This window comes from Alexandromys fortis, unplaced genomic scaffold (genome assembly GCF_014885135.2).
Source record: "Alexandromys fortis isolate MF-2015 unplaced genomic scaffold, M_Fortis_MF-2015_v1.1 scaffold_3, whole genome shotgun sequence".
In the NCBI taxonomy this organism is placed as follows: Eukaryota; Metazoa; Chordata; class Mammalia; order Rodentia; family Cricetidae; genus Alexandromys; species Alexandromys fortis.
The window spans coordinates 17,079,673-17,103,940 of record NW_026067909.1 but is presented as its reverse complement, the minus strand read 5'-3'; the positions used below and the strand labels follow the sequence as shown (position 1 = coordinate 17,103,940).

The window sequence follows — 24,268 nt, the reverse complement described above, 5'->3', positions numbered from 1 at the left end:
GCCCTGTGTGTGCACAGTGCCTGCTTGAAGCAGCCGCACCTGCCCAGGTAAAAGGAGAACCCGTGGGAGAAAGTGACATGGCGCCAGAAGACAGAACAGCTGAACCGTCATAACGGCTCTTTGAGCCAAAGAGGGAGGGGTGACATCCTGAGGTCATCTGGCTGCTCACACAGTCAGGACCCAAAGCCCAGGGCTTGTGTCTCCTGGGAAGTCAAGTTCAGAAGCGCAGGCTGCCAGGTCTTCTGGGGCTCTACTCTGCCCTCCTGTCCACAGAGGAGATTTTCCCATAAAGTAGCACATGACGAAGGGGGAGGCCAGGGACCATGGTTTTCTGAGCACGTGTTCTGTACAGCTCAGCTAATTCTCCAATGCCATAGCAGGCGGATGTACCCCACCTTTGCAGATGTGGAAACCAGAGCACATATGGGAGAAATCACAGGATTTGAACCGACGGAGCCAATCCTAAATCACACACCTGCCAGTCTGGGCTGTAGCACAAAACTCCCCAGCTCCCGTCAGCCACACCCTAGGCTCAGCACTTCTGGGACTTGCGTCCCTTAGCCATCTGTGAGCCACCAAGTACCACACAGTGTAATCTTGTAATACTGGCTGCGTTATGTACAATTGAAAACCCATTACCGTCCTATTTTCCTAATATATGACACCCTATCGCAGCCCCCAGTGACTGCATTTCCCAGACAGACGCTGCAGTGCTGTTGTCCACGCACAAAATTACTACCATTCTTTCTTTCAGCTGCCCAGGGAGCTGAGCAGGCCTGTGGATAGGGTGCCCTGTTCCTGCTGGCTTCAGAGAACACCTGTGGCTGCATACCTGGGAGGGGGCAGCGTCAGGCCAAGCCTTCCCTGGAGAGCTGCTCCAGACCTCTGGAAGGAGCAGCAGCAGATGCCTCAGCCTGGTGATACAGCGAGGGCACTGGGGAGGGTCAGCGGAGGAGCTGGCAGCTGCTTGGTGTAGCAGGCACGGTCCTGTAATTGGGCAGCCTGTTCCTAGATAAGGCCGGTGACACTGAGTAGCTTCCCGCTCCGTGCCGGCTGTGGCCACTCATTTCCTGCACTCGCAGCCCACGATACCAATTACCCTGCCTCCTACTTGCCAGTTGAGGCTTCTGGGGCAGCCAGATGATTCCTCTGTCATCAGTGGGGCTTGGATAGTCTCTGGAGGCTGGAGGATGCAGAGAAGACAGCTGGGGTGGGCAGGACTCACATTGGGGTGGCTCCCAGATTCAGCCTGGCCCAGATAGGTGGGTGCAGCCAAGGTGAGGGTTATGTGTGTACCCAAGCCTCTACTACCCAAAGAGGGGTTTAGTGTTTGCTGAATGGGCCGAGGAGCCTCACTCAGCCTGGGCTTTCTAGATCTTCCCTGGCTTGGCCCTCCACTGCCTTACCCTGCCTTCCTCCTGTCTCTCTTCCCTTGGCTTAAGGACAAGCATGTCTTGCCCTGAGGGAAACAGGTTCACAGTGGAGCCAGTACCAAGAGGACAAACTAGGTTGTGACTCTTCACCTGTCCTGCTGTTACAGAGGATAGATTGAGGGACAAGTGGCCTGGCACCTGCGGTCATGGGAGATTCTGGTAAAGGTGCCATCTTGTCGGTCTCAGCTCCATGTCCCTAACTTGGGAAGTACTGGGTGCTCATTCTGAAAGGGATGGGATATAACTGAGCAAGTGGGCCTTATGCTGTCTGTGTGGGTGGTGTATGGAGCTGCCTCAGGATAGGAGGTTACACAGGGCGGGGTGGTCTCACCTGCTCTGTGGGGGCATCCCAGGCCTTTCTACAGGCCAATCCTGAGTATCAGGGACCCTGCCAAACTTATGCCCTCCCCACCGTACTGGGGCTGTGAACCTAGAACTTTGTGCAGAATAGGCGAGAACTACCACTGGGCTATGTTCCTGGCCTGGAACTTCCACTCTTACTTGGGTAACAGGTAGCATCAAAGCTGTGACCATGGAAAAACTGGCACAGAGAGGGTCAGGTCATCTAGACTCACCAGGCTGAGTCAAGCCAGGAGCCTCCCCACAAGCCTCACCCTCAAAACAGGGTTTCTTTGTGTAACAGTCCTGACTGTCCTGGAACTCACTCTATGGACCAGGCTGGCCTCAAACTCACTGAGGTCCTCCTGCCTCTGCCTCAAGTCTGATCTTTGTTGTTTATTTTTTGGACACAAGACCCTATGTAGCCCAGGTTGACCTCAGACTTGCTATACAGCCAAGGCTTATCTTGAATGATCCTCAGCCTTAAAAGTACAGCAATTATAGGCATGAATTACTGTGCCCAGTTAATGGTATGCTCAGGATCAAACCTAAGGGTCTTATGCTAGGAAACTGGGACTGGAGAGATGGCCCCGTGGTCAAAAGCACCATCTTTGCCAGGCAGTGGTGGTGCACACCTTTAATCCCAGCACTCGGGGCAAAGGCAGGTATATCTCTTTGAGTTCAAGACCAACTTAGTCTACAGAGTGAGTTCCGGGACAGGGAAGACTATATAGTGAAACCCTGTCTCAAAACAAAACAACACAACCCTGGCTTCTCTTCCAGAGGACCCAGGTTCAATTCCCAGCACCCACATGGCAACTCACAACTGTCTGTAGGCAAAACACCAAAGCACATGAAAATCAATAGATAGATAGATAGCGCTAGGCAAGCACTCTATGAACTGAGCTACATTTCTAGCCCGTGCCCTCAGATCTGGATCTGTCCATCCCTAGAGTCTTGGATACTCATTTTGAGGACCTCCAGGTCTTCATTGGAGAGGCCCCTTTCCAGGCCACTGATTCAACACAGAAGGACCCTTGGTGCCAAGGGGTGGGTCTGGCTGTGTGGGACAGTGGCTGCAGGAGACAGGGGAAGATGTGTCTGGGGACCCTCGGTCACTGCGTGCAGGAAAGGACAGTGCAGAAGGCTGGGGGCTCCCTCCTACACGAACGGGGGTGGGGGTGTGTGGAGCAGAAACATCTCCCTAAGGGGCAACTAACAGACCAATTAAGCTGCCAATAAAAAATTTAATCAAGTAATAATGCACCTTACTTTGTTTAATTAGTGTTCTGTCAAGTGAATGAATATTTAAGGCTTGGGTGGTGGTGCCAGCATCTGCCCAGCGGGCAGAGGCTGGGCCCACATTTCAATCCACCTGACAGCTCCCCACGCACACTGATCGCTGCTACCATGGTCCAGGGCCCTAGAGCACAGTGGATGCTTGTTCTACATGAGCCCACTTGAAGGAATGGGGCAGATCCTGTCCCTGTCTGTGCCTCAGTGTCCTTACCTGTAAAATGGGAGTGAGCATGCTTTGTCTTTCCTCGGAAGACTGCAATAGCTGGGTGTGGTGGTATGGGTCTGTAACCCTCACAACCCCAGGACTTGGGGGGGGGGTGGAGGCAGGAGGGTTAAGAAGTTCAAGGTCATCTTCCGCAACAAAAATAGTTCCTGCACAGAGCGAGCTTTTCGACCCTGCCTCCAAAAGACCTCAATGATTTGAATTCTAGAACCTGAGCTAGGTATAGAAAGCATTTGGGGCTTGGGGCTCTCACTGTGATGCCTGTATCCCCCAACTCCATACCCTCCCGGGGTGCCTGGCACCTGACAGCTAATACGTGCGTGCCTATGAGCCATACCCAGGATTCCCAGGTATGGAAATGGGCTTCTTCCATCCTGTGACCTGGGACAAGGGCTGCCTGCGCTTCCATTTAGTTCGTTTGTTTCTTCATTTGTTCGTTCATTCGTTCACTCATTCATTCAATAACTTGGAGGAGGTGCTCTGTGTTTTTCTCGAAAAATGCAACTCTTGCGTTAAGTCCCAGGCCCAACCAGGGAGCCCTACATTTCCCAAATCTCCCTTTTCCCTCTAGGCAGGGCGTGGCTGCCGCCGCCCTAGAACTCATTTACATATTCATGACCTTGACAAGCATGCGCACTGCAGAGCCCGGCTCAAGGGTGGCCCGCCCCACCACAGGACAGCGGCTTCTTTTTGCCGAACCGGCTTCCTCCACCAGCTGCCGCCTCCCTTCACTTCAAGGAAGGGCCTGGCGTTCCCCCTACACACAACCACCTGAGAGCCTCGCGCTGGAAGGACTTTGGTAATTATTTGTTTCAGTTGAGCTGTTTTCAGTCTAGGCTAGGCTGAGTCTTGTAATGAGTATGGATTTGCCAGTAAATAAGTCCCCCGCTTCTAACCCCTGTAATAAATGCATTTGGAGTAATCTGGCGATCACGCGGTGTAATTGCTGGCTGTCAGGGCAGATGGATGCTCCCGCGCTGACTTTACCGCTGTCTGCCCTTCCTTCACGCCGCGCCTCCACTGGGTCTCCAGCCTCTAGCCTAGAGGTGAGGGCCTGTGCCTGGGGACAGGAGTGGACCTGGCCTGCTTGCGCCTCAGGGGTCCTTTCTGCACCAAGCATGGGCTTTCCAAGTCGCCGCTTGTGACCCGTGGTGCCCTCAGCCTTTCTGTAAGGCGTCACCAAAGCCTGGTCCAAAATGCAGGGAGATGTGGCCGAGGTGGTAGGGCACTTGCCTAGCATGCCCAAAGCCCTGGGCTCCATTCCCAGACCCGGTGGTGCACACCTCCAATCCCAGTACTAGGGACGTTCAGGCTGCAAGATCAGAAGTTCGGTGTCACCCTCAGGCTACACGTACTGAGCTCAATGCCAGCTTGAGATACAGTGAGATCCTGTCTAGAAACAAAAGCAAACCAAACAGGGCCTGTATTTGCTAGGCTGGGTTATCTGGGGCTGGAGCTCAATGTCTGCATTTTACTTGATTTATTTATTTTGCATTTTATTTTAAAGTTAAAATTGTGTGTGTGTGTGTGTGTGTGTGTGCGCGCGCGCGCGCAGAGGTCAGGGGACACTTTCAGGAATTGGTTCTCTCCTCCTACCCTGGTCATCAGGCTTTTACAGCAAGCACTTTGCCCACTGAGTCATCTTGCTGGTCCCAGAATCTGCATTTTAAAACACCCCCCAACCAAGTGTGAGGGTGCAGACCCGTAATCCCAGTCCTCCAGAGCAGGAGGATGGGGGCAAGTCTGAGGCTAGCCAGATCTGCTTAGTGAATTCCAGACTACTAGAGCTACAAAGAGAAATCCTGTGTCAAAAACACCGACTAACTGACCAATCAACCAAAACCAGCGATGTCTCCAGAGAGCTTCTGGAAGTACCAAGGTTCAGGAGAATAAATCAGATTCTCTTGGACTTAGTGTATGAAACAACCCCCCTCCCCCCTGCAGTCTTTCTCTCCCACATATATTGGCCACTTTCCCAAACAAATCTGGCTGTGTTCGTTCCTTTGAGATACTCTCCAATCCCTCGCCTTGTATGCTTTTATCCACCATCCCTGTTTCGGGGAGATGGCCACTTGGCTGTGTGCCGGTGCCTCCTGCGCTGTGATGCTCTCCTGGACTTCAGTAAGCAGAGGTGCCCAGCTGACACCACAGCTGTCTTCCTTCACTCCTTGGCATAGCCCCTGAGCTTTGCGTAATGCCCAGCACACAGTAGCTGCTTAGTAAACATAAGCACACAAGGTGCATGAATTAGTGGGTGAGTGATAGGGGAGCCCGTGATGTGCTGACTGAGGCTTGGCTTCTTCAGAGGTCCTCCCGTGTTTAGGATTTTGTACCTACCCACACCTTGGGATTGACTGGGCAGGCTGACTGCGAGGGCAGGGGATAGGGACAACCTCATGGGACTTGGTGAAAGGTGACAGACCTTAGCAGGTCAGGCCCAACCTGCCCCTGTCCTCTGGCACCCACACTGGTACAGAGAGAAGCAGGACAGTCCCTGTGTGCTGCAGAAAGAGCCACAGATGGGACAGGACAGAGCCTGTCCCTCTGCTCTGGTGAAAAGTAGCTACTCTATGCCACCCATTTTGTAGGGCCTGATCAATCAAACCAAGGCTCTACCACAGAGGAGGCCAGGAGAGCCATCTCCAACCTGCCTCATTCTCCCAGGCCAGCCTTTCCCAACCCTGGCTCTGCCTGGTTCCCTGGTTCTTCTGTACTCCAGTCTGATCCAGGACTGGTCATGAGATGTGCCAAGGACCGGACTTTGGGACCATCTTTTTAGCTGTGAGGAATTCAGCGAGGCCACTTGAGGCAGCAGCTGGCTGGTAGAAGTTCATCCCCATAGAACCTTTCAGGAGGAACAGCAGAAAAGCCACATCTCTGTGTGCCCTTGGGCTGGTCACTTAACCTCTCTGGGCCTTACTTCTTTCAGCTGAACCACTGGAGAACAGTGTAAGTGTTTCTCGTGGGATTAACACGGGCTAGCGAGTTACCAAACACCAGGAGGCCAGGCACCCGTTCCCCCAAAACAGTTGAGACTGGAGCTGGACTTTGGGGATGCTCCAGTGCACAGGAGGCAAGGCGGGGAACTTTGGGCGAATGACCTTGTGCTTTTCTTGAAGGGTTTGCTGGGGAAGGAGGGGACAATCTGGGCCAGTCTTGGGGCTCAAGAAGCTTTACCGGCCCCAAGCTGTCCTTCCGAACCTGCTGTAGGGAAGACAGTGAGTGATGGGAGGGTGTTGGAGGGTGGCAGGACGGGACAGAGGAGTGCGGTGGTGGGAACAGAGCAGCGTGGGCGTGGGCAGCAGTGGCTGTCAGCCAGCAATCATGTTAAATAAAGGCCCCAAATTAGACAGGCGAGCATGAGCACCTTCGGTCTAACAATGCAATTAGCACAGACAATGTCTCCTGCTTCTTCCCAGGCCCCAGCCAGTGTGGCTTCTGAGGGTGAGGGCTGGGGACACGGGCCCTCCTCAGTGAGCTGAGCTGCAGACAGGTTTGAGAGGAACCCCGAGAGACTAAAAGGTGACAATGAGTGCCATCGAATGGAATGCCAGCTCCCTGGTTGTCAGGCATCCGCAGAAGAGAACTCATCTAGATCTTTCTAGAATGCCCTTTGGAAGGGCAGCACCCACGTAAACCCCCAGAGGCCTTGGTCGCCGTCTCTCTCTCTCTCTCTCTCTCTCTCTCTCTCTCTCTCTCTCTCTCTCTCCTTATTTTCTCTTCTGAGCATAGATGCAGGCTGGGTTTACATGAATAAAACATCAGTGAAGGGGCGGGGGTGGTCCCAAACTGCACAGCTCAGGGTTGGGGACAGGAAGCAATGGAGCCACGCTGCAGTCTCCATGGACAGACCTGGTTGTGCTGAAGGTAGGGCCTCCTCCAGGGAAGGTCCTACTAGGTAGATGCAGAGCAGGGTTAGGAGTGGGCCTGACCCTGTCTTCTGGACCCTGGGGCAGGCATTCTGTTTTCTTCTTTTGGCTCAGCAGTCTGAAGCCCTGGGCCTGCCTTGGGTGGGCCTTTAGGGTGCTTCATGTGTGCATGACAGCCCCTCTCCTGAGACCCGCTGCCAACAGCCAAGGCCTGGCTTCTTTTCTCCGATCTTGTTAAAACCCAGAATGCATTCCTACAAGATCAGAGTGCGATGCAAAGCACTGGGCCTCTGGCAAGGTAGGGCCTTTCTTTGACGTCTGCACTGCCCTCCCCAACTACCCCAGCCAAGCCTGGCAAAGGCTGCCAGAGTGGGGCTGCTGCTAACACCCCAGGCTCTCAAAGGCCAAAAGCTAGGTCCACAAGGACCAGGATCCTTTGTTTGTTCAAGCTGTCATTTAGGGAGTGCTTCCGGAGCCCACCCATGATGCGTGAACTGGTCCCCCTGGAGCACAGCCTAGGGGGAAATTGCAGGGTAGAATGGGCCTAGGATCCAGGCAGCTCAGAGAGCAAGGTGTAGAGATGGAGGGGGTGGGCAGCCCTTTTCCTACACCTGCAGCAGGCTGGGCTTGTTCTAAAGGCACAGGGTCTTGGAAGGTCTTGCTTGTTTTTGTTTTGGTGCTGAAACTAGAACATAGAGCCTTGCACACACTTGGCGCAGCATGTACCCCCGGGTGTCTGATACCCTCTTTGGAGGGTATGCAGCCAGGTCTTTACCTGGTCAGATGTGCCACTTATGGATTCCCTCCCCTCCAAAGCAGAGCACTTGGCTGAGGTCCCAGGGAACTTCCCAGGGGAGGTGACCTTTGCATGGGTCTGGATGCATGCATAGGAGCTTGCCAAAGGGCTAGAAAGACGAAGTTAGAGATGAGTGGAGCCTGGTGGAAGAGTGCTTGTCTGGCATGTGCAAGGTCCTGCATTCAACCCTCCCCCCACTGCAGAGAGGAGAAAGAAAGAAGGCCCGGCATGCAGCACACACCTTTAATCCCAGAACTCTGGAGGCAGAGGCAGGAGAATCTCTTATTTCAGGCTAGCCTGGTCTACGTAGGGAGCTATAGGTCTGCCAGGAATCCATAACAACGACAACAATAACAACAACAACAAAAACCCTCAAAATCTCCAGGCCTTTTCGACGATGCTTTGCCTCCCCTTGGATGTGCAATGTGAGTGTAAGGTGCTCTGAGGATGACTGGGGATGACTGAGGTGACAGAACCCCAAGGTAAATCCCATGGGAAACACGTTACTGAGGGGTGACTCGAGGCACAGACTAGCAAGCATATGGTGCAAGGTCCAGAACTGGGAGGTAGAGCCAGGTTTCTGCCACTGATGTCTCTTCTGTACGTACAGCCCCATTCCCAACTGACACTGTCCCCCCCACACTGCAGAGTCCTGCACCCTGATCCTCTCTCACTGGGAGCCATCATGAGACTTGTGTGATGGTGTCAAATGACTCCCGTGACCAGAGCCCTGCTTTCCCAGGGCTGGCCAGCTTCCTGAGGAACGAGAGGCTTGAAGGGCTAGTGACAGAATGAAGTGTCCCCAAGTGGGTGGTGGGTAGGAGGCCGGCTCGGCTACTGGGAGACACAGATGGGTGCAGGGTGGTGCCGAGAGAGGCCCTGCAAACCCCCCAGGAGAGGACACTCAGCCTCCCCACTGCCCGGCTCTCCTGGAGGATGCGGAGAGGGAATCCATTATCGCACAAAATAGCAGCTGCGGACGTGAAAATGAAATATAGATTCAATACCTGCGCCTTTCAGCTCACAAACCATGCCCCCAACACAGGTGACAGCCAGCACGGATGCCAGCTCAGATTCACAGGAAGGAAGGGACAGCCAGGGACTTGGGGGCAGGTCTTGCTCCCCACAAACTCCTCCCCAGCAGTTTTCTCTGTGGCTTGGAACCTCAGAGAGCAGGATGCAGGCTCAGTTGCTCTCCCAGCATCCAGGGAGATAATGATACAGTCTTACCAAGCCACCACTGGCTCCCGACATACACCTGCTGGTTGGTCTCTGGAGCAGGTGGCCTGAGGCCTGAGCCAACGGGAAGATGCTCAGTTTGCACAGCTCCCACAGGTGTTCTTGAGAGGCTTGGCTGGCTGCAGCCCCAGCTTGTGACCTGGGGGTGCTACCCAGAGCAGTCTGTTTCACAGACAAGGGTGGGTGGCTATGCCACCACCACATCCCTCTCCAGGGCCCCCAGGGCCATTGAGCAGCTGAGCAACCGCTTCCTGCTTTCCTATGTGTGTGCTTTTAGCCAGAGGTTTGCGCAACTTTTACGAGTGGGCTGGCGGTGAACTCATCCCGTTACAATGCACTCAGGGACCCTGACGACTAATTTAATTTAAAACAGCCTTGCAATAAAAGCTCAGGACGGAAAACCGCCGAGTCTTGGGGGTTATTTAACAAATTGCCTCACAGATAAATACATTAAAATGATTCTCAAACTGGAGTCGAACGAAGTTGAAGTAAAATTAAGAAAGTCGAATCAAAATGTAAATTAATGGCGTTGAAATGCGTTTGAATTGGCAGGCGGCATACTGGGTGATGTCAGAAAGGCTTCTCCTGCCTTCTGTTGAGGTGCAATGCCACCCACCAGGCTGTGCCAGAGACCCCTGCAGTCCAGGTAGCTGGAAGCCAGAGGATTTGGCTGTCTAGCCACACCCGCCAGCCCCAGGCAGGCCTGGAAGTTGTAAACTAAGATGAGGCCTGCAGCACCTCCCTTGCTGGAGGTCCAGACCGTGGAGGAGAATGGGCACAAATCAGACTTGGTACAGGACAGAGCCTGCTGCAAGCGTGAGGTCCTGGGATAACTCGTGACGGCAGAATGAAGCACACATCCCCACAAAGCTTCCAGGTCCAGCATTCCCATCTGATTGACAGGCAAACTGAGGCCACCGAGGCCCAGCAGCTCTCATTTGGCTCCATGCACTTGGAACCTTTGCTTCTGCGTTCCCTGGCCCCACCACTCCTGCCTCTTGGAGCTGCAGGCAGCCAGCCTGGGTGCCTAGACAGCGAGCTGACCTGCTCATCACAAGCCTGGGCCTCCAGCAGCACTCCTCGGCCTTGGCTGTGGCAGCCATGTGATTGCTTCCCTGCCCCCTCTCCAGGTTAGAGTAGCCCTGGTGCCAGAAGACAGCCTGGGGAAGGTTACCTGGTGCTGTCTGGTCTGATAGTGTCCTGGGCTAACTGGGTGGGTGCGTGGGGGTCCTTGGGGAGATGCACAGGGTGAGGTCTAGAATTGTGGGAGGGGTGTAGTGAACAGCCCCTCTCCTGACCTTGGACAGGGAGGCAGCAACAGGAGAGCAGTGGGGAGGGAACAGGGGTGTATGTGGCAGGTGATGGACACTTTAACCTGGAGCCACAATCCCATGTGACACCCAAGACAGCTCCCATTCTGGAGGTGAAGGTGCTGCTAGGCTTGGTTGTACAGGGAGCTGTCAGCTGTCAGCGCCTGGAGTGGGGGCGGGAGTGGGGGCGGGAGGCCACTGGGAGAGGAGATGGGCCTGAACAAGGTGGTGGCTCAGGACAGACTGTAGAGGGACAGATTAGACCACTCCTACAGGCTGGAGTCAGGGCTAGCTTCTTGGTGTTGCTGACCCTAGGGTGGGGCAGGGGTGAGCACAGGGAATCCTAGCCGGGGAGGTGGGGTTCCCCCAGAAGTGGGGGCCAGTTCATCCTTGCAGTGGTCTGATCCTGGGCACACTTCCCTGAAGGGTACACTCTCAGCTGTGCATGGTGACACTTGGGCCTGGCTTGGGCATTGGAGCCATTAACGTTTCACCGGGAAGCCTCTAGCTGCTGGCTCTGCGATGCAACAGGCATCTTATTGACAGCCATTAAGTCTTTAGCAAATGGTTGAGGGAGAAAAATAACCTTGAAGAGAAGTCAGCTTGGGAGTCCAGCGCAGATCCAGCTGCAAAGGCTCCCAGGCCTCTCACCTTCCCCAGCTCATCCTGCAGGCTCGCACAGCAGGAGGTAGATAAGCTCTGGACAGGAGGGGCGTGGTGAGAGGGGAAGGCAACACTGGGCTTTGTCCCCACATCTTCTCATTTCCGGTGGTGACCTCCGGGGTGCTGTTACTATGCCCCTGCCTCGGATGCGGAGACTGAGCCTGGGAGTCACATAACTTTTAGGTGACAGAAAGGGGAGGTGTGACACCCCTGTTGTACTGAGTGGGATGTCCGAGATGCCTAACAAAGCCATGCTTCCCTCCACCCCAAATAAGCCGGGCTTGGGGAGGAGATCCAAGCCTGGATGGGGGGCTGTCCCCAAGGCTCTCGAGACTACCAGGAGGGTTCAGAGCCGCTGGCGGTTCAGTTTATTTTCTCTGTGCAAAACCGAGCAGGCAGTGCCTCCCCATCAGGGGCTCTGCGGGAGGCGTGCGCGGGAAGTGTTAGGAAAACTATAAAATGCCAAACAAACAGGAGGCTGGCAGAGTTTTTCCTCCCTCCCGGTAGGCAGGCTGGGGACTAGAAGGCCTCCTGAGAATGCGAGAGCAGAGCGGGTCAGGTGGAACCCAGCCCTGCCCGCTAGGCCAGGAGGAGAAGAGGCAGGAGGGAGGCGTGTGCTCGGGCAGAGGAGGCATCCCAGATGATCCCAGCAGATTTAACAGGACTTTGAAAAATAAAAAAGGTAAAACAGCCAAACCACTGCCTGCTCCTCCTGCTGCAATAAAAATGGATTTATTTGTTCATGGAATGAAATTTAATAACTTTGGGGGGAGATGAGGCGTGAACAATAATAGTTTTTTTTTTCTCTCTCATTTTGGAGGGGGGAGGGGAAGAGGAGAAGGAGGTGGGGGTCCCCTTTGATACAGTTGGGGAAGTGGGTGTGTGGGACTGAGCCCTCCAGAGATTGGCTAAGTAGACAAGGAGGGGCTGGCTCCTCTCCACACTCCAAAGACCTCCACGGTTCATGGAGAGGCCACGCGCATCTCTTGTTTCTCTGTGCACCAGGATGTGCACAAGGCCTCTGCCCCCGCTGGGCCCTCCTCCTGCTGTGCCTTCCTCCCCTGTCAAAACTGCACTTATCCCTCAGAGCTGCTTGCAGAAAGGTTTCCACCAAGGCTCCCATGGGGCCTCCCCAGCACCCCCAGCAACAGCCTTCCCAGCTCCAGAACTCCCTCAGTCCTGTCTGGGAAGCCACATCCTTTTCCACTGTGCACAAGGCTGTATGGGGTGCTTGGCTCCCAGATTCCAGCCTGTGGCTTCCACCTTTGGCCCCAGCCCAGAGCAGCTCTCTGATAATGTTTGCTGAATGAATGAATGAGGGCAAGTCAGAGACAGAGGCTCAGTGTCTACCTTTCCTCTTACCAGGGGCCTGGCTAGGCAGAAGCCAAGGAGAGCGTCCCCTTGGCTGTCTCCGCAGATGGCCACTGCTAACCTGAACTGGTTTCAGATCTGGAGGACTGCTGAAGGCAGTGTCCTATCCCAGGAAACTGCTGCCTGTCTAGGAGGTGTCGCTCTAGGCTTTGCTTTCCACAGAGTAGGTCCCCAAGTCCCTCACCCTGGAGGTCATCTGTCAAGTAAGAGGCCCCAGAGTCTGATGGGGCCAGCAATTGCAACACCCCATCCTCTCTAGGATTGTGGAACACAGGGACTGGACCATGAAGGGATGTCGCCTTGGGGGGGGGGCGTGAATTGAGAGCACCCAGGCCAGGCTGTGGGCAGGGACTGGCAGTGCCAAGAGGCTGGAAGCCCCCCAGATTGGCCTGATGGCTATTCCAGGTCCTGGCTCCCACAGCCTGGAGAGGACTCAGCTGTGGAGGGGGACAGGCTGCTTGGGAGCTGCCTGGCAGGTCGATAGCAAAACAAACGCACTATTGACCATGGCCGCGCACTAAATCCTCCCGGCAGACAAGCTGATGTGAGCCCAAATAGAATGAACTCAGAACTCCAAACGGCCCTCCCTGCCCCACCCCCAGCTCCAGGGGAGGGGCGAGCAGAGCTGCAGCTGGGCCTAGAGCAGGGCTGGGACTCACTCTGGCCCTGTGCACAGGCCAGGAGTCAGGCTGGGGAACAGCAGCATCAGAGGCCCCTAGGAGGGGCCAGGAGAGACTATGGAAGCCAGAAGGCAGGAATCCCGGGAGCTAAAATTAGGTCCAGCTGATCTGTCTTTAAATTTTTTTAAAAAAAATAATTACATAACATTTGCTAAATAGCAGAGAACACATGTGCCATCTCTCAGTTATGAGGCATAATGATGAACCAAATGCCTGTGACCCCTCTATGCAAATGAAGCCCAGTGTAGGTCTTGGTCTCCAGTGCTCTGGGGCAGAGATAATGAGACACCCTGCACCTGGTGCCCTGGAAACACTGTTGGCTTCAGCTTAGATCTGCAGAGGGCATATTAACTAGGAATGCTCTCAGAATTGGGGAGTGTCTGCCTTCGTTTTGGTTGTGGCTTCTAACCATGTATGACTCTGGGGTCCCATGACTTGGGGGACCTGTGAACCCTGACGCTTGCACTTCTGTGTATCTGGTGACAGTGTAATTTCCTAGGGAAAGGGTCATGTTCTCACAGTGACCTTTCCCAAGACAGACAGGTCTGCTCTGCTCCCATCGACAGTTCTGTGTGGGCCAGGAAGGGGCCAAGACTTAGCACAAGGGCCAGAAACAGAGCCACATGTCCAGACACCAAGCCCAGCTTTCTGAGGGCCACGGGGCACCCAGCACAGATCGTCAGGGTTGGCTGCTTCTGCCTCAGTTCCCCCCACATTCAACCATCCATTTATTCAGAAACACTTCTTAGGCTCCTGTCATGTGCTGGTAGGGGCCCAGATGTCTGTGGCCCAGAGGTTGTCTGTAACCTGCTCTTCTTGTGGCCCTCCTGCTCTTTTTTTTTTTAAATATTTATTTATTTATTTATTATGTATAAATAAATTTATTTATTTATTATGTATACAAAATTCTGCCTGTGTGTATGTCTGCAGGCCAGAAGAGGGCACCAGACCTCATTACAGATGGTTGTGAGCCACCATGTGGTTGCCGGGAATTGAACTCAGGACCTTTGGAAGAGCAGGCAATGCTCTTAACCACTGAGCCATCTCTCCAGCCCCCGGCCCTCCTGCTCTTAAACCCATCCTAGTTCCTGAGATAGCCCAGGCAGCACTTGGGACCTTAGAGATCTATCTGCCTTTGAGCCCTACTCGCTGTGCCTGGTTTTCCTTCTGGCAAAAAAAAAAAAAAAAAAAAAAAAAAAAAAAAAAAAACAACTCATTTTGGCATACTTAAGATGGGCAGAATGAAACTGGAGGGTTTTGGAAGGATTCGCTGAGGTCGGATGTGGCACTTATTAATTAACTTATTAATTCACAATTAGTGCCAGGCGCCTGCTGAGTTGGGGCTGCCCATGCTGGCCCAGGTACAGGTATGAGAGGCGAGGGCCAGAGACAGGCGCTGGGGCTGCACAGCTGTGCCGGCTGCCAGCCTGGGCGGTCTGGCACATCAGATGGTGTGCAAGTGTGTGTGAGGGGGATTCTCACCTCCCAGACATGCTCCTGGGGGAGTAAAAACTGGGCCTCAGTGGGGTATAGACTACAGTTTCCCAAGGAGATAAAAACCAGGCCCATTCAGTTCTGGCTCTGGGAGGGGACCGTACTCCCATGCTCCGCAGCCCCAGAAACCCAATAGCTCCATATCATGCAGCTCTTTGTAGAGAGCTCTCCTCTCCAGCACCAGCAGCCCCCAGACTCTGAAACTCCCAGACCCCAGAAGGTTCCAGATCTCACGCAGCCCTGCAGCCTCAGACTGCACAGCTCCCAAGTCCTGCAGCTTCTGGCCTCACTGTAGCCCCATACCCTGAGGTAGCAGCGACTACCTTCCCAGAACCTCCAGACACAGCAGCTCCCAGACCCCCATACCCTGAGGTAGCAGCGACTACCTTTCCAGAACCTCCAGACACAGCACCTCCCAGACCCCCATACCCTGAGGTAGCAGCGACTACCTTTCCAGAACCTCCAGACACAGCAGCTCCCAGACCCACATAGCCTGAGGTAGCAGTGACTACCTTTCCAGAACCTCCAGACACAGCACCTCCCAGACCCCCATACCCTGAGGTAGCAGCGACTACCTTTCCAGAACCTCCAGACACAGCAGCTCCCAGACCCACATAGCCCCACGACCCTGTAGCTCCCAGACCTTGCAATGTCCAAGTCTCACAGCCCTCAGACTTAAAGCTCTTGCAGCCCTGAGCCATACCATCCCAAGATCTGACATAGCTACTACCTCTGGGCTGTGTGATGACAGAAAACTGCCTGGCTATGGAGATGGGGGGCTGGCAGAGAGTACTGGGCCTCTGGCCCCACAGGGTTGCCTTGGAGACCCAACACAATTAAGAAGACCCTAGCCCTCTGCTGGGGGGGGGGTCTATCATATTGTAGATAAGGAAAGCTGTTCAGAGAGGTTAAGTTTCTGACCCACAGCCACATAGTAAAGGACAGAGAAGCAATCCCTGTGTCATTTCTGCTCCTCACTTCCTTTGCAGACCCTGGTCCATTGCTGACCTGGGGTCTCCTCGAGGTGGGGGGTGTGCACTCCTAGTGTGTCTGGTTACTAGACGCCCTTCCTCCCATGAGCAAGATCCCATTCAAGCTGCCCCGTGAGTCCAAGCTCCTCTAAGAGGCCTCTGTGCCTGGGTTCTGTGCGGGGCCTAAGCTCTGACCTACTGGTGATCCCTAGCCCTGGGTCTTGCACCCTCTTTCTGTCTGGGAGCCTTCCTTGCATCCAGCTAGAGAGATACCACCCAGGCACGAGGGCCACTTCCCATCTCCTCAGGGTTAGAAAGGACAGTTGGGGAGCCAGAGCTAAGGGAGGGCGTGGACGCAGGGAGCCCTTGACCTCGGGGTAAGCATGGATGCCATTGTGCCTCCAGAGAGCACTTTACCCTCTCAGGGTACTTACTCTGGTTCCACTGGGGAAACCAGAGTTGAGGCTAATCCCATAGCGTAGCCCACAGAGGTTTAAGGCCGTGATCAACACATGCCAGCCTCATCTTCCCAGGGATTCCTGGGTCATCTAGATGCTGGTGACCTGCCTTCCCCTGTCTCAGTCTTTCCCTCCAAACGGCTCCTCCCCCAATTGCTCTTATGAAGGCAGTGCTCTGTCTTCCTCCCATCTTTCACAACCCCAGGTTGGGCACCACCACAGCTTGATATCTGACAGGCACCCGCTTTCCCGTTCCTGTTTTACAGCAGAGAACCGGGTGCTCAGAGAGGTTAAGAAACGAATCCAAAGCTACTCAGCTTCTCAGCGGCAGAGGCCCAGACAAGTGAAGGTGCAGTGGGAGGAGGGTGGGGTGTTTGGCTCTGGCCTCCCCCGCTCTGTCTGGGTTCTTCACCCACCCCACCGGATATAAGAGACAACTCACACAGCTGTGGTGACACACAGGGAAGATCCGAGGGGAGCCCCCCTTTCACTGCTCTTTCCCTGGCCCTCCTTCCCACAGGGGAGGTACCCCAGCGACTGGATCCTCCCCACGGCCCCAGAGAATCCTGCTCTCTCACCTCATGCTCCAGCCTTCTGCAACCTCAGCAGGAACCTGGTACCCCCTGAGGTGCCTCAGGACCCTTCCTTCTCTCCGGAGGTGGAAGATGGAGTCACTGCTATCTAACTTGGATACGACTCCTCCAGAGCATGGCAGGTGCAGAGGCTCACCTCGTCCAGAGCATCCATCTTCCTCCTCACCTCCAGCACCCAGAACCACACACCTACACACTGCAGGCTGGCCACGGGTCCTGCTGAGAGGTCTGTGGGGGTCTGTGAACAGCTTTAATTTGCTGCTTCAACAGCTCAGCTGGTCTACTCAGGTACTCTTCACTTCAGCACCCCCTGGTGGACACTTTCTAACCCAGTTATCCCCTTTTCCAGAGGGGAAAGCTGAGGCTTAGAGAGGAAGGGCCCAGGAAAAAGCTGATCCTCCCTGCATTTAGGAGCTGGAAGTCTGATCTAGGCAAAGCCTGGGGTACTGGTGGGTGGTGTATGGCACAAAGCGGAGGGAATGGCAGCTGTGGGGAGGAAGGGGTCAGCTGGGCTGTAAACACCTGCTGGCCTCTCTCCTAGCACCTGAATCATGTTTGACAATGGGGGGGAGAGAGGCTTGCTCCAAGGAAAACAGCCTTACCAGACTGAGTAAATGAAGCACCAGACGCCTAAACAGTGACATTTCAGAGAAGAAAGCATCCTTTCTTGTGTGGCATAAGTTTACCTCATACAAAGCGTGAGACAGGCTTATACGAAAATGTATTTGTTGTTTGTCTGAAATATACATGTTAACACATTCCTGTATTTTATCTGTCGATTCTACAAGGAAGAGGTACAAGGTACCCAGGAGGTAAGAACCAACTTGTGACAAGGGTGACAGTATGCTGGATATCTGGGGAAACCGAGGCCCAGAGCAGCTGAGCACTGGCAGGGTGGAGGTAGGACCTGGATCTGCACACCCACCCCAGCCTCTGCACCCTCTGCGGCGGGCTGCCTCCCATCCCGCTATCCTTGCTCATTACCCGCTTGATACTGACTTCCTCACGGGGAGTGAATTTCACAGCTGGGTTATCACCTCCTAAAAATAGGGCTGAGTGATGGATGGGGGCTGTCGCCAATTCTGCAACCACATGGGGTGGGTGGGAAGAGGGCCTGGGGGGTTGGGGACCCAAAGTCCTAGTGCCCATAATCTGGGGTATAAGAAACTGATCTGTCCCAAGGTCTTCAAAATGCTCAGAACCACCTGGAGCCACATGAGTAGCAACTCATTTGCCACCAGGTAACTGGCCAAGCAGTGGGATGTGTCCGCATCTGGACACATGGCTCAAGAGTGGCCAGTCTCTGAAGCCATGCCTTGGGGAGGGGCATCTAAGAATAGGGCCACCTCACCTTGGCCCTGTTCTCAGAACCCCCTATGTCTTTTTAAACAGGGGCTCTCCCGTACTCAGGTTGACCTCAAACTCACATGTAGCCAAGGATGAACGTCTAATCCTCTTGCCTCTACCTCCCAAGGTCGGAGATTGTGTGGCAGCATTCCCTGTTTATGTGGTTCTGGGAATCGAACGCAGGGACTTGTGCATGTCAGGCAGACACTTTACCAGCTGAGCTACACTGAGGTGCTGAGCCCCAGCACTTTGAGCTGAGGGCAGGGAGTATTGTTTCCAGGGGTGGACTGGGCTACCAGCAGACCAGTGGATGCCCATCAGCTGACACACTCACAACGGGACGGCACACACATGCTACCACGTGTCCTTTCCCCTTAGTCCCTGGATGCACAGAGTCACCTAGCAATGTGACAGCTCAGGGAGCACCCACAAATACAAGGCCTGGCTGGGCTCCTGGCTGCGGTGGCCATGGGCATGTCTCCTTAGCTGTGTTCCCTGAAAAGTGACAATGTAATACATGCTTGGACTCTTGGGGACTATGGCCTCTGCTGGATGTACCTCAGTGATGCTCCTTTCCCAGACCCTCCCTTGGCTGGACCCTTCCTGTGTGTATCTCAGGCCTGATGTCAGGCACAGGGAAGTGGAAGTACCCTGCAAGTGCCCGTCCACAACTCTGCCCAGCAGTGGTGGCTGTGGGCACAGACGGTGTCTCTGCTTCCTGCCCTTTGGCCCTCTTAGCACAGAGCCCCCTGCCCGCAGCCCTGCGTGGCTATGGCTGGTGGCTGCGCTCAGCGAAGAGGCAGCTGCAGAATTACAATATTAAATGCAGCCACACTGAAACACGGCCTCGATCCAATTACGTGAGGAAACAAGAGGAGCCGCTTAGGCTAATCTGGTTATTCCGCCCTGGCTAGTCCTCCAAGCCACAGGGAAACCGAGAAGAGAGCTGCCTGGGTGGGCACGGCCAGGGGTCCTGAAGCACTCTGAGTCTTAGAGGTAGCCACACTGTCCCCACACACAGGGGCAGGGGCCTGCCTTCCTGCCCCAAGAGCACTGCTGCAGCCTCACAGGGAAGGGTGACAGCTCAGACTCAGGGATGCCAGTGTTAATCTGAGGGGCTGGTTCAGATAGGGTGACTGAGGAGGAAACAGATGGTGACTTTGGGTGGAGGCCAGCTTGAGGACAAGGAGCTAGATGGCTGGGGAGGGTCCTGGTGGAGGGACCAGCAGGCACAAAGTGGGGACAGATGTGGCAAGTTCCAGAACATAAAAGAAAGCCAAGGTATGGGGGGAGGCAACCAGATGGGGAACCCTGGCAAGGACCATGGGTTTGTTCTACGTTAAGGCTGAAGTGGGATTCGATTCAGGCTCCCAGAGGCCAAGTGGCTGACTTTTGTGTGGACATCCTGGAGCGGGGCAGGCTTCTGCTGTCTACAGGCAGGAGAATGCCCAGAGCAGGGTGGGGGCAGAGCTGGGCCCTCTCCTTTCTGTAAGGCCTTGCAGACCACTGTGGATGTGCTGGTTGGAGGTGGGAGAGTGGGAGAGGCCTTGGCTTGCAGCTTGAGTAACATGACATGGTACACAATTTCAGCCCCCATGCCCGCCTTCCCAGCCTGTAGACACCTTGGAGAATTAGATGGGGGGGGGGGCCTAGGCTTTCTCGGAGGTCCTTGGTAAAAGGGAGGGGGTTTGCACCAAGAGATGACAGGAGGGGAGGGGCAGCTATGAGATGTGTAAACAGGACAGCGGATGGTGGAGACAAGACACCCTGTGTGATAAGAGGCTGGGCAGAGTGAGAGGGGGCAGGCGTGAGAACTGTACTGAAGTCAGAGGGACCAGTAAGCGCTAAGCCTGGAATAGAGAAGGGGGAGGGGGCTGAGCAGGACATGGACTGGACAGTGTGGCACAGGTGGACTTAACATCTCTGGAGAAGAGGGATGGGTGGAGTGGGTAGGGCTAGGGAGGTAGAGCGGAGATGGGGAAGGAGAATTGGAGGCCAAGCCAGGCCTGGGAGCCACTAGGGCCCCAGGAGTGAGCAGTAGAGAACTAATGGACATTCTCCAAGGGAGAAGCAGAAGGGCTGCTTCTGTTCCAGGGTAAATGGGAAAGCAGTGTTTCCTGGGAAGAGCTAAAATGACCTGGGTCGTTCAAGTCTCCTTCAAACTGTGAGTGATCTAACTCCCTTCTCTGAGCCTGGGCTTGTTTCCTTGTAAGCATGGTTCAATTTCTTTTAAATCTTAAAAAAACAAATTACTATTACATTTATTTATGTGAGCGTGTGTGCATTCACACGTCAGGGTATGTGTGTGGAGGCTATAGGACAACTAGTGACGTCACATGGGCTCCGGGGGTTGAATTCAGGTTGCCAGCCTTGATGGCAAACACATTTACTAGCTGAGCCATCTTGCCAGCTCTGTCTTTAACCAGAGCCTCCTGCATGCCTGGCAAACTCTGCTTAGCCATTAAATTCATCTGAAAACTAAGATGTGTAATCAACCCCAGTATCCATGGAGGATGGTTCTAAGGTGCCCCGTCTCCTCAGCAGATCCTGCAGATGTTGGAGTCCTTTATAGAAACTACTAAGGGATTTGCACATAACATACCAGCACCTTTCTGTGCTCTTTCAATCATGTCTGGGTTCCTTCTAATTCCTGATACAATGCAGATGCTGTGTAAATACATGTTACACTGTATTGTTAAGGTAGTGATGACAAGAAAAAATCCTTGCTTGTTTGGCTCCGGCACAGTTCTCTTGTTCAGTATTGGCATGCTCCCTCCCCCAAGTATTTTTGACCCAGGCTTGGTTTGAATCTGCAGATATAGAATCTCTAGGTCTGGAGGGCTGGATATAATTCACAGACCAGCAGATTTACCCTGCTCAGTGATTAATAGTGCCGGCCGCTCTTCCAGAGGACTGGAGTTCCATTCCCACTGCCCATTCAGGTGACTCATAACCTCTTGTTATCTCCAGCTCCAGGGAATCTGACACCGTCTCTGGCTTCTCCTGCACTAACATGGCATATACGCACAGATACACACACACACCCTACAATTCTAGAATTTAGTAGATTTCTATGTATCCAGAGTTGTATGAAAATATTCTGACTCTAGACCATTACTCCCATCTTCCCCTCAGGGTCTCATGTATTCCAGGCTGGTCTTGGACTTGCTGTGTCGCAAGGGTGACCTGGACACTTCTGGTCCTCCTGCTTCTACATCCTGGGTTCTAGGATGGCAGGTGTGCACCGCCACACCAGGTTCTAGGATGGCAGGTGTGCACCGCCACACCAGGTTCTAGGATGGTAGGTGTGCGCCACCACACCAGGTTATGTGGTGCCGGGGCTTGAACCCAGAGCCTTGCGCATGCTAGGCAAGTGCTCTACTAACTGAGCTATGACCGTAGAGCATTTCTGTCATACTAAGAAACAGCATCAGGTTTGTCAACGATGAATACGGACCAAAGTAAGCACCTGAGTCAAAGGGCCACGTGGAAGCTGCCTGGTAGACCTGTGGACTGTGCGGCATACAAGTGCTGAGCAGGATTGAGCTAGGGTACAGGAACATAATTCCTTGCCTGTATGACCCCCCAGATGCCCCTTTCCCTAAGTGCCCATTCTGCAGATCTAAACCAGTAAGGATCCTAGAAGCCGATGTTGGAAACCAGGAGCAGGAGAGGAGGTGGGGAGGGAAGAAGGCCTCCGGTGGTCCCTGTGTGACTTTGAGAGCTAGCTGCTGCTCAGAGGGGACAGAAACAGGTGAGCACAGCAGACAGGTGTGAGTACAACTGGCGGCAAGGACTCAGGCTGGGGCACTTTAAGGGAATCCCTAATAAACCTGAGACCCCCACCTAGGTCACAAATAGGTGATATCTTCAAGGTTCAAGGTTTGCCTTTCCTCCAAAGGGTGCTTGTTCCTCCTCCTCTTCAATAGGATTTCTCTGTGTAACCCTAGAACTGCCCTGGAACTTGATATATAGACCAGGTTGGCCTCAGACTCATAGAGACCCCCCCCCCTCACCTTCCTCTTCTTCACAAGTGCTGGATGAAGGCCTTAGCACACTTTTTTTTTTTTTTCTGAGCTAGAGTTTCTCTGTAGCTGTGGAGCCTGTCCTGAAACTCATTCTGTAGACCAGGCTCAAACTCACAGAGATCTGTCTGTCTCTGTCTCTCGAGTGTTGGCATTAAAGGCATGCACCACCACCACCTGGTCCTAGTACACTTCTTGATCATTTAAAATCAGTAATGGATAGAAATGAGCTCAGTGATAGATCCTAGCATGTGCAAAGCCATAGATTCAGTCCCCACACCACAAAAAGCCAAACAAACAAACAAAAAAGCAAAAACCCTGAAACAAACAACAACAACAAAACAAAACCAAAGAATGAAATCAATCACCGTGAGTTGTTTGATTCCCTATGGTTTTGTAGCCTAGCTTTACCAGACCATCCTGACAGGGTTGGCAGAATGTCAAGAATGTCCCAAGACAGGCCCTGCCTGAAACATGGGGTTCTGCGAGCACAGATGTGACCAAAACCATGGGTATTGTCAGAGCAGGTGGTTGTGATGGCTTGAAGGGACATGGCAGGTAGAGGCGATCAGGGGTAGACTGCGTTCATCTGGCACCCCATAAATGCTTCTCCACTTGGCCTGAGCAGGTAAGGTTGAGGCAAGAGCCAGCTCTGCTGGGAGAGCAGCCACCCAGCATTCCAGCCAAGTAGGATGGGACCACACCTCCTCCTAACACAGCCAGGGACCAGCAAGGAGCTTGAAGGTGAGGCGCAGGCACGTGGCGGCTAGGACTTGGCAGTATCTGTAGACCTGTGCTTTGTACTGGAGCCTCCACACCTGCTACCTTCCAAATGTCACACCATCTCCACAGCTGGGTTAGCAAATTGGTCATGTGTGGTGCCACAACAACCAGCTCCCACAACCAGATTAAGAAGTGTGAGGCTTCCGTTTCGAGCGGAGACAAAGACAGCAGGGTGGGCCACGCAGGAAGGCCAGACCAGGAGCTGGCCCACGAGCATCATGCAATACAGATGCCCCTGTTGCAGGGCTACTGGTGTGAAGAGGGTGGCCTGGCCTGGGGGAGGGAGGATGTCCTTCTCAGGCAGGGGCCATGGGACAGGATGAATGGCTAGGAAGCCTACACAGCTTGGCCATGGGGGCTTGGGTCGTTGGAGAATTGGTCCTTGGGTGGATGGAAGTGAAGGCCCTACCTCTTGGTGCTGTACACGATGACACTCCAGTGTGCTGCCCTGTGTGGGGACGCTGGGATGTCGGGGTGTCATCACCCACAGGATTCCTCTTCAAAAAGAACCTGAAGGAACCTGAAGGGTGGAAACCCCTGGAGGTCACATGTCCCGCTGTCCTTAGTTGATGTCCCCACCCTTGGCAAATGCTAGATGCAGAGGTGAGCAGGGCAAGGCCTCCTCACAGCAGCCTCATCCTTTTCCTCCGCGGAGGTCTCCGCGGTTGGCATGTGCTGGGCCTCCAGTGTGCCTAGTGCTGGCTTCTGTCCCCCCGCTGCTTGTATCACCGTCACCCCACTGTACAGCAAGCAGACTGCGCTCAGAGAGCTGAGGGGACTTCATGGGCAAAAGGGGGTTGAGTGAATATCAGGATTTGAACCCCAGTCTGAGGACTCCAGCCGCCTGGGTTTCCCACTCCCTCCCAATCTGCTTGTTATATTTCTGTAAGCGCTGCAAGTCCTTCAGAGACGAGTCAGGAATAAATAAATATGCACATAAGTAAATAATGAGAGGCTGCAGCGAGACGCTGACACGGGGTCAGTGCTGGGACCCGCTGTCCTGATCCAAGTGGGAGACAGTATAGGGCGTGGCACACCAGCCTGCCACTCTAGGTCAAGGCTGGGGCAGCAGGAGCTGCCCTGCACTGATGTGATGCTGGGAAGGCGCTGTCTGGGGGTGGGGTACTGAGTTGAGGTGGGGGTGGCCAGCTCAGTTGGCTGGCAGAGCCTGCGCCAGCTCTTCACCATGTAGCTAGCTTCTCCTCATTTCTGTTCCTGCTTCAATGCAAATGTGTTGACATATTAATCTCTCCACCCCTGTGAGCACACCGGCAGGATTAGCTCTGCACTTGGAAGGGACAGGGCTGAGTCCCCAAGCTAGAGGAAGCAAGGGCCTTCAGCCTTCTTTGATGGGCACAGAGCATGGCATGAATGG

The 24,268-nt window shown here is 54.1% G+C and overlaps 3 protein-coding genes across 5 annotated transcripts in view; 2 read left to right on the top strand and 1 right to left on the bottom strand.

Moving 5' to 3' along the window:
- Window positions 1-24,268, bottom strand: part of Macrod1 (mono-ADP ribosylhydrolase 1) — a 142,313-nt gene that overhangs the window by 52,591 nt on the left and 65,454 nt on the right. The gene's annotated exons all lie outside the window — the stretch shown is intronic.
- The window catches only part of Flrt1 (fibronectin leucine rich transmembrane protein 1), a 73,634-nt gene that overhangs the window by 18,705 nt on the left and 30,661 nt on the right, over window positions 1-24,268 (top strand). The window lies entirely within an intron of this gene.
- Dnajc4 (DnaJ heat shock protein family (Hsp40) member C4) overlaps window positions 22,186-24,268 on the top strand; it is a 127,108-nt gene continuing 125,025 nt past the window's right edge. The window contains exon 1 of the mRNA XM_050136890.1: window positions 22,186-22,190. The gene's annotated coding sequence lies outside the window, so the exon portion shown is untranslated. The remainder of the gene's footprint in view (window positions 22,191-24,268) is intronic.